The sequence below is a fragment of the Amblyraja radiata genome, chromosome 22 (assembly GCF_010909765.2).
Source record: "Amblyraja radiata isolate CabotCenter1 chromosome 22, sAmbRad1.1.pri, whole genome shotgun sequence".
In the NCBI taxonomy this organism is placed as follows: domain Eukaryota; kingdom Metazoa; phylum Chordata; class Chondrichthyes; order Rajiformes; family Rajidae; genus Amblyraja; species Amblyraja radiata.
Genome location: NC_045977.1, coordinates 6,741,753 through 6,756,393, shown reverse-complemented (window position 1 = coordinate 6,756,393; position 14,641 = coordinate 6,741,753). Strand labels below are relative to the sequence as shown.

Here is a 14,641-nt window from a genome sequence, read left to right as displayed (position 1 = left end):
CATTAGTCGTGAGCTTTCAAAAATGTGCAACAGTCCCAGATGGCCAAAAGGTTCAAACAAGATGTTCAAGGATGAAAGGAAGGATAAAATGTTGAATGGAGACATAAGGAACTGCAGATGTTGGTTTACAAGAAATAGACACTAAGTGCTGGAGTAAGTCAGCAGGTTAGGCAACATCTCTGGAGATAAGAGATTAATCACACAATACAATGTGTTAGGAAAATGGTAGCAATATAGAAACATAGAAAATAGGTGCAGGAGTAGGCCATTCGGCCCTTCGAGCCTGCACCGCCATTCAATATGATCATGGCTGATCATCCAACTCAGTATCCTGTACCTGCCTTCTCTCCATACCTCCTGATCCCTTTAGCCACAAGGGCCACATCTAACTCCCTCTTAAATATAGCAATGATACTGTGAAAGCAGAAGACTGAGAAGATCATATTATTAGACATATGATTTCTGGGGACATAAGAAACATAGAAACATCGAAAATAGGTGCAGGAGTAGGCCATTCGGCCCTTTGAGTCAGCACCGCCATTCAATGTGACCATGGCTGATCATCCACAATCAGTACCCCATTCTTGCCTTCTTCCCATATCCCATGATCCTGCTAGCCCTAAGAGCTCTCTCTAACTCTATTTTTAATGCATCCAATGAATCGGCCTCCACTGCCCTCTGAGGCAGAGAATTCCACAAATTCACAACTCTCTGGGTGAAAAAGTGTTTCCTCATCTCAGTTCTAAATAACCAACCCCTTATTCTTAAAGTGTGGCCCCTGGTTCTGGACTCCCCCAACATCGGGAACATGTTTCCTGCATCAAGCGTGTCCAATCCCTTAATAATTTTATATGTCTCTATAAGATATCCTCTCATCCTTCTAAATTCCAGTGAATACAAGTCCAGTCGTTCCATTGTCTCATCATATGACAGTCCCGCCATCCCGGGAATTAACCTTGTGAACGTACGCTGAACTCCCTCAATAGCAAGAATGTCCTTCCTCAAATTAAGAGACCAAAACTGCACACAATACTCCAGGTGTGGTTTCACTAAGGCTCTGTACAACTGCAGAAGGGCCTCTTTGCTCCATTACTCAAATCCTCTCCCTATGAAGGCCAACATGCCATTTGCTTTCTTCACTGCCTGCTGTACCTGCATGCTTACTTCCAGTGACTGATGTACAAGGACACCCAGGTCTCATTGCACTTCCCCTTTTCCTAATCTGACACCATTCAGATAATAATCTGCCTTCTTCTTCTTGCCACCAAAGGTGGATAACCTCACATTTATCCACATTACACTGCATCTGCCATGCATCTGCACACTCACTCAACCTATGCAATTCACCCTGCAGCCTCATAGTGTAATTATGCTCTCAACAGCTTACCCCCCTAGTCTAGTTCAGTAAAACACTGAGTCAAGCACTGGATCAATTATTCTTTATTCTTCCCAAATACAAACAAACTCCCTATACAATACCTAACCACTGCTGGTCCGATCCTTGTCTCTACTCGTCCAAGCCCTTCACCTCGTGCGAGCAGACACCTCCAGATAGTCGCACAGTCCCAAGTGCATCTCCAGAAGATTGACTCTGATGCATGTGGGGTTCACTCTTTTATAGGGCATCGGACCTGCGGCGCAAAACTATTTAGGGGGGGAGGGGCAGCCCCTACAAGCCAATCACACATATCGATCATGTTATACTGTTATAGACAGTTCCCTAACCCAAACACAAAGTACCCATTACATTGTTTCCACAGAAGCTTCTAGATGGAAGACAGTTAACCAAAATAAAGAAACATTTCCCCAGGTTGTATAAACAATTTGAACAAGGCTTCACACTTTAACCAATCATCAGATAACAGCACAAACACGCTGCAACATAATTAACAATACCTTTATGCACCCCCCCCTCTATAACCAATCCTAATCATGCATTTGCAGACCTGCTCAGCTCTTCTGCAAAACCCTCATGCATAATAAGAAAAGGAAGGACATCTGGACGTCACCTTATCCTCAACTTCCATCTAGGGTGCAGACTCCTTGGAGGCGTGACTCCCAGCTTGCAACTTTCACAGAAAGAGGCCAAGGGGACCCTGCAAATACAGAGATCCTCTATTTTGTGACCTCTTTAATTTAGCCAATATTAACAATAGGATCCTCCTCGCAGCTCACACTGCCACCCAGCTTTGTGTCATTCGCAAACTTGGAGATGTTACATTTAATTCCATCGTCTAAATCGTTAATATATATTGAAATAACTGGGGTCCCAGCACTGAGCCACTAGTTACTACCTGCCATTCTGAAAAGGACCCATTAATTCCTACTCTTTGCTTCCTGTCTGCTAACCAGTTCTCTATCCATGTCAATAGCCTACCCCCAATACCATGTGCTTTATTTTTGCACACTAATCTATTGTGTGGGACCATGTCAAAGGCTTCATAAGCACCACATCCACTGGCTCTTCCATATCCATTCTACTTGCATCCTCAAAAAAATCCAGATTAGTCAAGCATGATTTCCCCTTCGTAAATCCATGCTGACTTTGACAGATCCTGTTGCTACTTTCCAAATGTGCTGCTATTACAACTTTAATAATCAACTCAAGCATCCTCCCTACTACTGATGTCAGGCTAATTGGTCTATATTGTCAGAGATGGAGGAACTTGTGAATTCTGTGTACATATCTTTTCAAAAAGCATTTAATAAAGAACAACCCAAGTTAAATAAGGGCACATAGGCTTGTAGTTAATAATATAGCATAGGTGAAAGATTAAAAAATAAAAAGAGTAGGAGTAAATAGGTAATGTTCTGGTTAGCTGAACAATTTTGTAGAACACCTTCATCTATTAATACTCTAGTTCAACGGCTTAGATGAAAGGGCATAATGTATTATATTCAGGTTATTCTATGATGATTGATTGTGGAATGGAGTTTTTTGGAGGAGAAGATTACTAGTCTCTGCTGGTGAAGCAGTTGATCCTTTAGAGAAGGCTAACCACATATCTTTACTGTCTATCAAACAAGCATTTGGCTGTTGAGCCTGCCACCTAAATCAGCCCAGTAAAGAAGAGGAACCATTGCATAAAATACCCACCTATAGGAGAGTTTAAAAAAAATGTGTTTTATTCAAAGGCCAAGATTATTTCTCTTAACAACTTTATCTTACTTCTTAAAGACATCTGCCATCTAAATACCAGCTCCGGAGCCGTCGTTACAGATTTCTTAGAAGTATTTATTTTCCAGAATGCATATGGTATAAGCCGAAAATCTAAATGCATAGGTCTTTATACTCATTTACATGCCATTTACATCAGTGCACTCTATAAGCTGTCAGGTGCAATCACCTGAAATTCAGATGTGTTAATCAGGCACAGAATAAATCCTGATAATGGAAACGCACACGATTTTTCTGCACCTGCCATTAACATCACCATTTTTCCCCTCGGCAGTTTAACAGCCAGCTAAGTCAGGAATTTTGCACCAACTTCATCACAATACAATATTGATAGATGGAGATGGTTTATAATTTAAAGCCACTTATAATTGATTGAAAGTACTCTGTTGAATTTTCTGGATCAGTTATTACATTGTCAAACCATTCTGATAATCCCTTTACTCAAATCATTGTATTTGGGGGGTAAGTTGGCCCCATAATGGACAGCAGAGAGACTGCACTGTAGTTGCCTCAGGAACGATGTCTCCAAGAAGCCGGATATTGCTGATGAAATTGAACGTATTCTTCAATGCAATGGACGTCTTTAGCCATCAGAGGAATAGATTGGCATGGCTCAAACATGGCACAAAGCTCTTGATGAGTGTTTTATTGTCATATGTCCCAGATAGAACAATGAAATTCTTACTTGCAACAACAAAATATGTAAACATGGTACACTGTAAACAATATAATAAACGAGAGGAAAAAAGTTCTGCATATATCATATATATATATATATATATATATATATATATATACACACACATACTGTTTGTGGCACCATGTTGCAAGTAAGCAGCTCTTGATTTACTGAACACTAGGATCCCTGCACTCCTGTGTGGTTCTGAGGTAGCTCATGAACTACCATGATTCTAAGTCATGAAAAAGCAGGCACATTAAATTACTTAAGAGATATTGTCAACACTACCTCTACAGAATCTTCCAAATCATTTGACAGGATAAATGAACGAAAGGAGTCCACTTGCAAACCAACATCCCAAATCTGAGGCCCAAATTACACTCCTATATCATTCATAAGCCTGATGCAGTGGCTTGCAAAAGTATTCATACCCCTTGAACTTTTCCACATTTTGTCACGTTACAACCACAAACGTAAATGTATTTTATTGGGATTTTATGTGATAGACCAACACAAAGTGGCGCATAATTGTGAAGTGGAAGGAGAATGATACATGGTTTTCAAATTTTTTTACAAATAAAAAATTGAAAAGTGTGGCGTGCAAAAGTATTCAGCCCCCTTTACTCTGATACCCCTAAATAAAATCCAGTGCAACCAATTGCCTTCAGAAATCACCTAATTAGTAAATAGAGTCCACTTGTGTGTAATCTAATCTCAGTATAAATACAGCTGTTCTGTGAAGGCCTCAGAGGTTTGTTAGAGAACATTAGTGAACAAACAGCATCATGAAGCCCAAGGAACACACCAGACATGTCAGGGATAAAGTTGTGGAGAAGTTTAAAGCAGGGTTAGGTTATAAAAAAATATCCCAAGCTTTGAACATCTCACGGAGCACTGTTCAATCCATCATCCGAAAATGGAAAGAGTATGGCACAACTGCAAACCTACCAAGACATGGCCGTCCACCTAAACTGACAGGCCAGCATTGATCAGAGAAGCAGCCATGGTAACTCTGGAGGAGCTGCAGAGATCCACAGCTCAGGTGGGAGAATCTGTCCACAGGACAACTATTAGTCGTGCACTCCACAAATCGGGCCTTTATGGAAGAGTGTCAAGAAGAAAGCCATTGTTGAAAAAAAGCCATAAGAAGTCCCGTTTGCAGTTTGCCACAAGCCATGTGGGGGACACAGCAAACATGTGGAGGAAGGTGCTCTGGTCAGATGAGACCAAAATTGAAGTTTTTGGCCTAAATGCAAAACGATATGTGTGGCGGAAACCTAACACTGCACATTACCCTGAACACACCATCCCCACTGTGAAACATGGTGGTGGCAGCATCATGCTGTGGGGATGCTTTTCTTCAGCAGGGACAGGGAAGCTGGTCAGAGTTGATGGGAAGATGGATGGAGCCAAATACAGGGCAATCTTGGAAGAAAACCTGTTAGAGTCTGCAAAAGACGAGACTGGGGCGGAGGTTCACCTTCCAGCAGGACAACTACCCTAAACATACAGCCAGAGCTACAATGGAATGGTTTAGATCAAAGCATATTCATGTGTTAGAATGGCCCAGTCAAAGTCCAGACCTAAATCCAATTGAGAATCTCTGGCAAGACTTGAAAATTGCTGTTCACAGACGCTCTCCATCCAATCTGACTGAGCTTGAGCTATTTTGCAAAGAAGAATGGGCAAAAATTTCAGTCTCTAGATGTGCAAAGCTGGTAGAGACATACCCCAAAAGGCTTGCAGCTGTAATTGCAGCGAAAGGTGGTTCTACAAAGTATTGACTCAGGGGGGCTGAATACCTTTGCACACCACACTTTTCAGTTTTTTATTTGTAAAAAAAATTTGAAAACCATGTATCATTTTCCTTCCACTTCACAATTATGCACCACTTTGTGTTGGTCTATCACATAAAATCCCAATAAAATACATTTACGTTTGTGGTTGTAACGTGACAAAATGTGGAAAAGTTCAAGGGGTATGAAAACTTTTGCAAGCCACTGTAGCTGATGCCCAAAACAAAATCCCTATTCCAACCTCAGTCACTGGAAAAAATTACCAAGTGCAGAGAAGAAATATTTTAAGGATGTTTTTAAAGTTGCCTTTAAAAATGTTACATCTTTACCAACACATGGGAGTTCCTGGTCTATGTCTATTAACATTGAAAAGAAGCATTTGTGGCATTACATATTACACCAAACATATTCCTTGAGATCACATAGATGCTCGGAGTACGCCGCCAAAAGTGTGCACCACCTTTCACGCTACCTACCTGCTTGTCCAACCTATGTCAATTCTGTAGGTCCGACATCGACCGCATCACTACCTCAGAACCCAGAGAGGTAGAATTGAAACTCGGAGGACAGAGGATTAAGAGGATTAAGACAGAGGATTAGGGACACAGAAAGGAAAGTAAAGGAGGAAGAAAAAGAAGAAAAAGGCACAGCTGAAGATGAAAGAAGACAGCTGAAAACTCAAGGTAGCAACCTAATAAGATGGATCAATGAATTAAGCATGGTGAATGATTACAATGGGAATCACGAAACTGACTTTGATTCTGTATTTGTTGGATTGACAAACATTGCAGTTCAACTACATTATTTTGTAAAACTGCCAGTAACTTTAAAAGGTAGACAAAAATTCTGGAGAAACTCAGCGGGTGAGGCAGTATCTATGGAAATAGGCAACGTTTCGGGTCGAGACCCTTCTTCAGACTGATGTAGGGTGGGGGGGGGGGGGCGGGAAGAAGAAAGGAAAAAAGAAAGGAAGAGGAGGAGCCAGAGGGCTGAGGGAGAGCTGAGAAGGGGAGGAGACAGCAAGGACTTCCTGAAATTAGAGAAGTCAATGTTCATACAACTGGGGTACAAACTGCCCAAGTGAAATATGAGGTGCTGCTCCTCCAATTTCCGTTGGTCCTCACTCTGATCATGACCAGGAGGCCCAGGCCAGAAAGGTCGGATTCGGAATGGGAGGGGGAGTTGAAGTGCTGAGCCACTGGGAGATCAGGTTGGTTATTGCGAACCGAGCGGAGGTGTTCGGCGAAGCGATCGCCAAGCGTACGCTTGGTCTCACCGAGACCAACTTTAAAATGTTTGCAGACATATATGTTTAACATAGATATTCCAAGACCATTGTTAATGATCCAGGTTTCTTTGCATGCGCTGTGTCGTTTGCAACCAAGGAAATTGGTGAAATTGAAAAAGAAAACAAGAAAATATCCTGAAAATGTTATAGTTGTTGAACGAGTTATTATGACCAAATCTATTTTACCATTCAGCAAAGTCTCTGGTCCTACAATACAAATTTACTGAAAGTACTGCAGGTGCTTGTCCAAGCTGGTCCAGCATCAAGCAGAACGAGGAGAGCGAACGCATGGAAAGACCACCACCTGCAGATTTCCCTTCAGATTACACCATCCTGATCTGGAAAGAAGCTGCGTCTACGTCTTCGGCCACGTCTAAATCCTAGACTCCCAACCAACAGCAGTCTATGAGTTCTGATGCAAGGACATCCATGATTCAAGGCAGCAGTTCACCATTAACCTTCTCATGGTTAATTACGGATGGACAATAATTGCTTGGCAACAACATCCACATCATGACCATCAGGGGCGCCGGGGAGATGGCCAGCCCTGCCGGCAGTCTGTTCATTTTTTTCATCTTTTTGTTATTTTTAGCATCTGTTAAGAGTTTGTTTTAATGTATTTCGGTTTGTTTTATGTGGGTGGGGGGGGGGGAGGGGATCCGGGAAAACTTGTTTTCAATTTCTTACCTTCCCGGAGATGTGATTGATTTTCAGATCACATTCTCCGGGCTCTGCGGCCTACCATCGATGGAGTTGGAAGCCTCCTCGGACTGTCGTGAGCCCCACCGTGGGGCGCGGACTTAACATCGGAGCGGATCCCTTGTCTGGGATCGCTCCCACCGCTGCCTGCGGACTTACCAGCAAGGGCTCACAGTCTCGGGAGAGGCGAGTCGGGAGCTCCAACGCCGCAGATAGTTCGACCAGCCCCAACGCGAGGTTTGATTGCCCGGCGCGGGGGAGTTACAACACCCCGATGCGTGAGCAAATCGCCTCGACGCGGAGAGCCCAAACGCCACCGGCTACGGGAGTCAAGACTGTCTCATCAATGGAGGGCTCGATGCCCCCGACCGAGGAAGAACAAAAGGAAGGCCTTGAACTTTATTTCGCCTTCCATCACAGTGAAGAATGTGTAGGAGTCACTGTGGTGGATGTTCATGTTAAAATGTGTTTTTGAGTCTGTTGCTTTTAATTGTATGACTGATCTGGCCAATGAAATTCCTCGTATGTTGCAAAACATACTTGGTGAATAAAGTGTGATTCTGTTTCTGATTCTGAAAGATGAACAAATATGTATTTTCGAATGCAATCGTTTTTAAAATAATAAATATACTCTTAAATATTATTTATGAAATTCCACCTTGGACCTTAATCTTATGTAGATATTAGTAAAATTATTTTGTCCTCAGAAAGACAGCACAAAACGTTAGCTGATGTTCTTCGTGCTTTGCTCTTCCCTGTTTGCTGTCCATCAGAATCTTTTTTTTAATTGGAGGCGCATCTGGCTTGATGACAAAAAGCAAAAAGCTGGAGCATCTCAGCGGCTCCAGCAGTGTGTTTTTTGTTCAAGATTCCAGCAGCTGCAGTCTCTTGTAGCTCCAGCTTGATGGCATGGCTGCTGAAGGATTCCCAGGAGCGGCTTGAACTGATACTGACAGCAACAATCATTAAAAAGAAGGAAATCACTTTATCTTTGTGAACAGTGTTATTTGAAGTTATGGCAAGCAATGTCGTTTCAATCCCATGTGTAGAATCCAGCCAAATAATGTTTTGTTCTAAATTTAAATTCAATCGTCTATTGCAAAGGGCTTCAACGCAACAAGTATAATGTGTGCTTCATTTTTTAATCACCATTCAATCTACTTATGCTGACAGTATTTTACATCTGATCATGAATGATTGACAGAGGGGGCGCCTTCCTGTGTGGTATGGCTGCCCAGCCTGCAGCTGTCTGTTTTTCATCTTTTTCTTATTTTTAGTTAGTTGAGTGTTTTGTTTTTAGGAGTTCTAGCCTTTTTTATGTGGGGGGGTGGGGGGGGGGGAAGGGGGAAACTACCTTTCAGGGTCCCTACCTGGTCGGAGGGGCAGCTTTTCTCCGGGCTGCACCGTCGACCCGTCCTCGTGGCCTACCAGTGGGCCTGGAGCGGCGTTTCCTGAGGGGACCGCCCAGAACCTCGGCTTCGGTAGCGGCACAGCGCTGGAGCGCTATCGCGGAGCAGAGCGGGCGATGCCTTGCCCGGGTCACCGCGCTGGAGCTCCGGTGAGCTGAAGACCGCCGAGTAAAACATCGCGGAGCTGCTGGACTGTGGAGCGGCCAGCTGCGGGCAGTGGCGCTGAACTTTACACCGGGAGTCTGGGATCTCGCGACGAGATCGCCAGTAGTGGAGCTCCATCCGACGCGGCCTTGTTGGCTTCGGTAAGGGAAGCGGCCGTTCCAGGGTTCCCACGCCGCTGAGAAGATTCTCCCGGCGAGAACGGCCTGGAACATCGAGCCTCCGTAGCGGCGACTGTGGAGGCCTCAATAGGCCCGACTATGGGTGGACATGGGATGGGACTGGACTTTGTGCCTTCCCTCATAATGGGAACCATTGTGGGGGGAAGTTTTTTTATGTTAAAGTTCTTTATTATTGTTATGTTTGTATTCTTTTTTGTGTGCTGCACTGGCAACAAGAATTTCACTACACCTAGGTGTATGTGACTAATAAACAAACCTTTGAACCTTTGAACTCACTTCAAAGGGATGCTCAGTGCTTTGCAAAACATATATATAAATTTGCAAACAATTCTTGAGCCAAATATTCCACATGTAACAGCTTTTTTGTATTCCTGTACTTTATTCCTTGATGAACCATCTCTTATGTTTTGATTTTCACGACTTATGTGTGTTATACTCTTTCAAAATTGTAACTATTGAAGATAAGTAGATGTCTCACTTTTCAAACAGGAATTACAAGGATCCAAAGAAGAGGTCAGATTATTGGCCTTTGGCATTCGTCATCTCAATTGCTTAACTCTTGCTTTGCCGGTGATTGAATTTTCCAGGAATACATGAATCCTGGGTAGGACAACCTAGCACAACAAGGCATACAAAGACATAACATTGCAACTAAAAAATCAGTTTTCTAAAGAGTGAATTGTACTTCTTTTTAAGTATATATTTAAAAACATTAACACAGGGGCAGCATGGCGGTGCAGCGGTAGAGTCGCTGCCTTACACGCCAGAGACCCGGGTTCGATCCTGACTACGGGTGCTGTCTGTACGGAGTTTGGACAGTCTCCCCGTGACCTGTATGGGTTTTCTCCGGGAACTCCAGTTTCCTCCCACAAAGATGTACAGGTTTGTAGGTTAATTGGCTTGGTAAAATTGTAAATTGTCCCTAGCGTGTGTAGGTTTGTGTTAATGTGCGGGGATCGCTAGTCAGCGCCGGCTCGGTGGACCTAACGGCCTGTTTCCGCACTGTATCTCTAAATTAAACTAACAACACAAGTACTAACAATGTTGTCCTGACATCCAGCTTTGTTGAAAACAAGGTTAGCAGGCTGTGTAACTGACAGGAACATAGAAACATAGAAAATAGGTGCAGGAGTAGGCCATTCGGCCCTTCGAGCCTGCACCGCCATTCAATATGATCATGGCTGATCATCCAACTCAGTATCCTGTACCTGCCTTCTCTCCATACCCCCTGATCCCTTTAGCCACAAGGGCCATATCTAACTCCCTCTTAAATATAGCCAATGAACTGGCCTCAACTACCTTCTGCGGCAGAGAATTCCAGAGATTCACCACTCTCTGTGTGAAAAAAGTTTTCCTCATCTCGGTCCTAAAATATTTCCCCTTTATCCTTAAACTGTGACCCCTTGTTCTGAACTTCCTCAACATCGGGAACAATTTTCCTGCATCTGGTGGAGAAGTATTGATGGCTTCGCAATTTGGAGAAAAAGGGTATATATCATCTGTCAAATGTTTCATTTACCCTATTATTAATCTTTTTTGTTCAAATAATATTTCATATTAGTGAGATTATAGATATCTTAAATATAAAAGCATAAAATGAAAAATTCAGTGTTACATTAAGGCTAATAAACCAGTGAATTGTGGCATTGTCATTTGTTGATTGGTGATAAAACTTAATAAGAGATTATAGAAACAAATTAATGAAGAAATAATACCTCGTGGAATATAAAATAACTGTCCAGTGCAAGCCCCACTGTGTAACATCAGTGACAATTCTCAAACCATCTACAGTTTGTAAAATTGATGCAGAGATTTATAAAGATGAATGCTCAAGTAAAACAGTGCATCAACTTTGTGGACAGAAAATGCGCAGCAGTAGAAGTAGTTAAATAATTTATACATGAGTAAACGAGCTTTAATTAAAGAATGAATAGAATAGAACAATGCCAAGCTAACAGATTAATCAGTCACCCTGTTATGTTGTCATTAATATTTTCTAGCTAAATGGTATCTTTTGAAGTTGCCAAATGGAAGAAAATAATCATTATTACAATTATTTCTAAGAATTGAAATCCTCAAAAATGTGATATTTAGGAGCTGAATCTGTTGCTCTTAGGAAAGGGATACATTGTTTAAAGATAGACACAAAATGCTGGAGTAACTCAGTGGGACAGGCAGTATCTCTGAAGAGAAGGAATGGATGACGTTTCGGGTTGAGACCCTTCAGACTGATGAGGTTTAAAGGTGACTATCTAATGGGCCTGTCCCACTTAGGCGACTTTTTAGGCGACTGCAGGAGACTATGCAGTCGCCACATGCTTGCGGGTGGTTGCCGGGAAGTTGCCTTCATGGTCGTGAGGAGTTCCCGCATTCTGGGAACTTGCCGCGGCCTCTTTATGGTCGCCGCTAATTTTCCAACATGTTGTAAAATTAGCGGCAACTAGAATGAAGCCGCCATGGAGAGTAGCGAGAATTCTCGTGCCGTCGGTGGGTTGCCAGGAGGTCAAAGGTTCTTGTAGTGTGTAGCCGGTGCTGACCGGTGAATTTCATTGGGAGAAAAAAACGTAAGCAGTAGTTTTCAGAACCAAGGATAACTGACTGGTAATGTTAATTGTCCGCCGAGCTTCACAGCCGTGTATCTCTGGCTTCTGAAAAGTTGTCTCCACTCCTTCTCCCCCCCTTCTCCCCCCTCTATCCCCCTCTTTTAACTGACTCACTGTACACTGTGCTTTTTAGCTTCTTAATTACAGCTCCAACTTTCCTGTTCATCGCGGTGTGTGTCTGCATCACATTGGTTTTGCAACGTGCAAATTTCACTCAGACAGCGCTCCCCCGCTTGCCCTGTCCCCCGCCTGCATAACTGGCTGGTGAAGGAAGCGATGTGTGTGTGTGTGTTCCACTCTGACAGTCGCCGTTCCAGTTGCCAGATTTTCAGGCGACTGCCGGCAACTTGACAGTCACCGGCATTCCGCTGAAAAATCACCTAAGTGGGACAGGCCCATAAGTTTAGTTTTAGTTTAGTTGAGAGATACAGCGCACAAACAGGCCCTTCGGCCCAGCGAGTCCACGCCAACCAGCAATCCCCGCACACTTACACTATCCGAACACGAGGGGCAATTTACAATTATAGCAAGCCAATTAACCTACAAACCTGTACGTCTTTGGAGCGGGGGAGGAAACCGGAGCACCCAGGGAAAACACACACAGGTCACGGGGAGAATGTACAAACACCTTACAGACAGCACCCATAGTCAGGATCGAACCCGGGTCTCTGGTGCTGTTACGCAGCAACTCTATACTGCTACGACACTGTGCGAATAAATGTATTCTAATTTTTTATTTGCATCTCCCCTCATTAGAATGATGGCAGCTGCTCTCTCACTGGAAGTGGCGGCGCTGCCCAAGCAGCAGCGGCTCGCCTGCAGTCCGCCTGTCTTTTTCTTTTTTTTGTTTTCTTGTGTCTTGTTTGACGTATGTTTTAGATTATTTTTAGTTGTGTACGTGTGGGGGGCAGGGGAAACTTGTTTTAGTCTCTTCCTTCGGGGGGATGCGACCTTTTCTTTGTCATATCTCCATCTCCGTCTCCGTCTCCGTCTGCGCTGAGGCCTAATCGCGGAGCTGGCGGCCTCCAACTGGGACCGACCTCGAGACTCCGGGGGCAGAGCCAGGACTCATCATCACAGAGCCAGGACTCACCTTTGGACCCTCGGAGGTTTTGGCCGCGGGCCCTGTGGACGACAACATTGTGAGCTCGCAGGTCCCAGGTTGGTGACCGTTTCTCCGGAGCTCCTGCAACAACAGCTTCGTCTGCTGGACTGGAGGGTGGCAGCTTCGTCCAGCCTGGGCCGCGGAGTTTGAACCGGCCCGTTCACGGAGCTCAGATTCGGCCGCGGGACTTACCATCGCCCGGCGGGGGGGCCAACATCAAAAGCCTGGATCGCCTCAATGCAGAGGGAGAACAAGGAGGGAAGAGACAAGGACTTTAAGACTTTGGCCTTCCATCACAGTGAGGAGGTGCCTGGTAGACTCACTGTGGTGGATGTTAAATTGTGTTCATTGTGTGTTCTGTTATTTTATTCTCTGTCATGACTGCAAAGGCACGTAATTTCGTTCAAACCAAATGTTTGAATGACAATAAAGGATACTTTACTTTACTTTAATGACTACTCAAGCTTCAGAATAAACATGGTTACGTTTGCACATGTCTCTCCTCCCAGTTACTCCAACAGCACAAAGGGAACGTGAGCCATGAGTGCTAAAAATTACTGAAAATAAATCAGTCAGCAACATAATTGGGGAACACAACTTACACGGAACAAACAAATAGTTCAGAACACATTCTTGAAAGGTATATCTAATTCTGTTATGTAGATACCAATGGATCAAAATGCTTTGCATTAAATGTCCTGTTTAACAGCATGATTGATTGATTGATAAAAACAGCATGGAAACAGGCCGTTTGGCCCACCAAGTCTCACTAGTTCTATGTTATCTCATTTATCACACCCATTTGTCTTTCGGATATGCGAGGAAACGAGGGTACCCGCAGGAAACCCACGCGATCACAGAGAGAACCATGAAAACTCCACACAGACGGCATCCGAGATCAGGACTGGACCATGTCTCTGGTGCTGTGAGGCAGCAGCTCTACCAGCTATGCCACTGTGCCGCCAACATGAATGATTAGAAAATCTTATCCTTGCACCAGGAAGACCTAGCTGATAAGGAGGGTATTATACAATATTGCCCAAGAAACTTTGAAGATTTCAATGTAACTCGGAAAATGTTAAATATCCCAAACTTAACGAGATTCTTTATATCTGCTACTTCTTCACTTGCATTTACACTTATTTTCATCTTAATTCATTCTGCTAATTTTCTTATCGAGATGTCAATGTCCATGCATTCCTGCATTGTAAGCGAAGGTACAGTTTTGGGGAGTCATAGTTCACAAAGCAACATCATACACATTAGAGGTGGCCAGGGTGATAGGAAGTTATATTTGAAGATGTACAGAGGCTAGACGACACAGAGCATCCACTGTTCCGAAAGCTCGGATGGTCAATGAAATCAAGGTCAGAAAGATGTGAATATGATTTCTGACCACACAAAGTAATTTTGAACAATTTTCCTTTCGGTCATTTATTCAAAAAAATTGAATTCATAATAGGATGGATTTTTTGTGCAATGTGAAATGTAATGACCCAAATAGCTTTTGCTAAATTCACTGTCACCAAATGAAATGCAC

At 43.5% G+C, this 14,641-nt stretch overlaps 1 protein-coding gene across 1 annotated transcript in view; it reads right to left on the bottom strand.

The window, feature by feature from the left end:
- The window catches only part of snx29 (sorting nexin 29), a 679,392-nt gene that overhangs the window by 187,393 nt on the left and 477,358 nt on the right, over window positions 1–14,641 (bottom strand). The window lies entirely within an intron of this gene.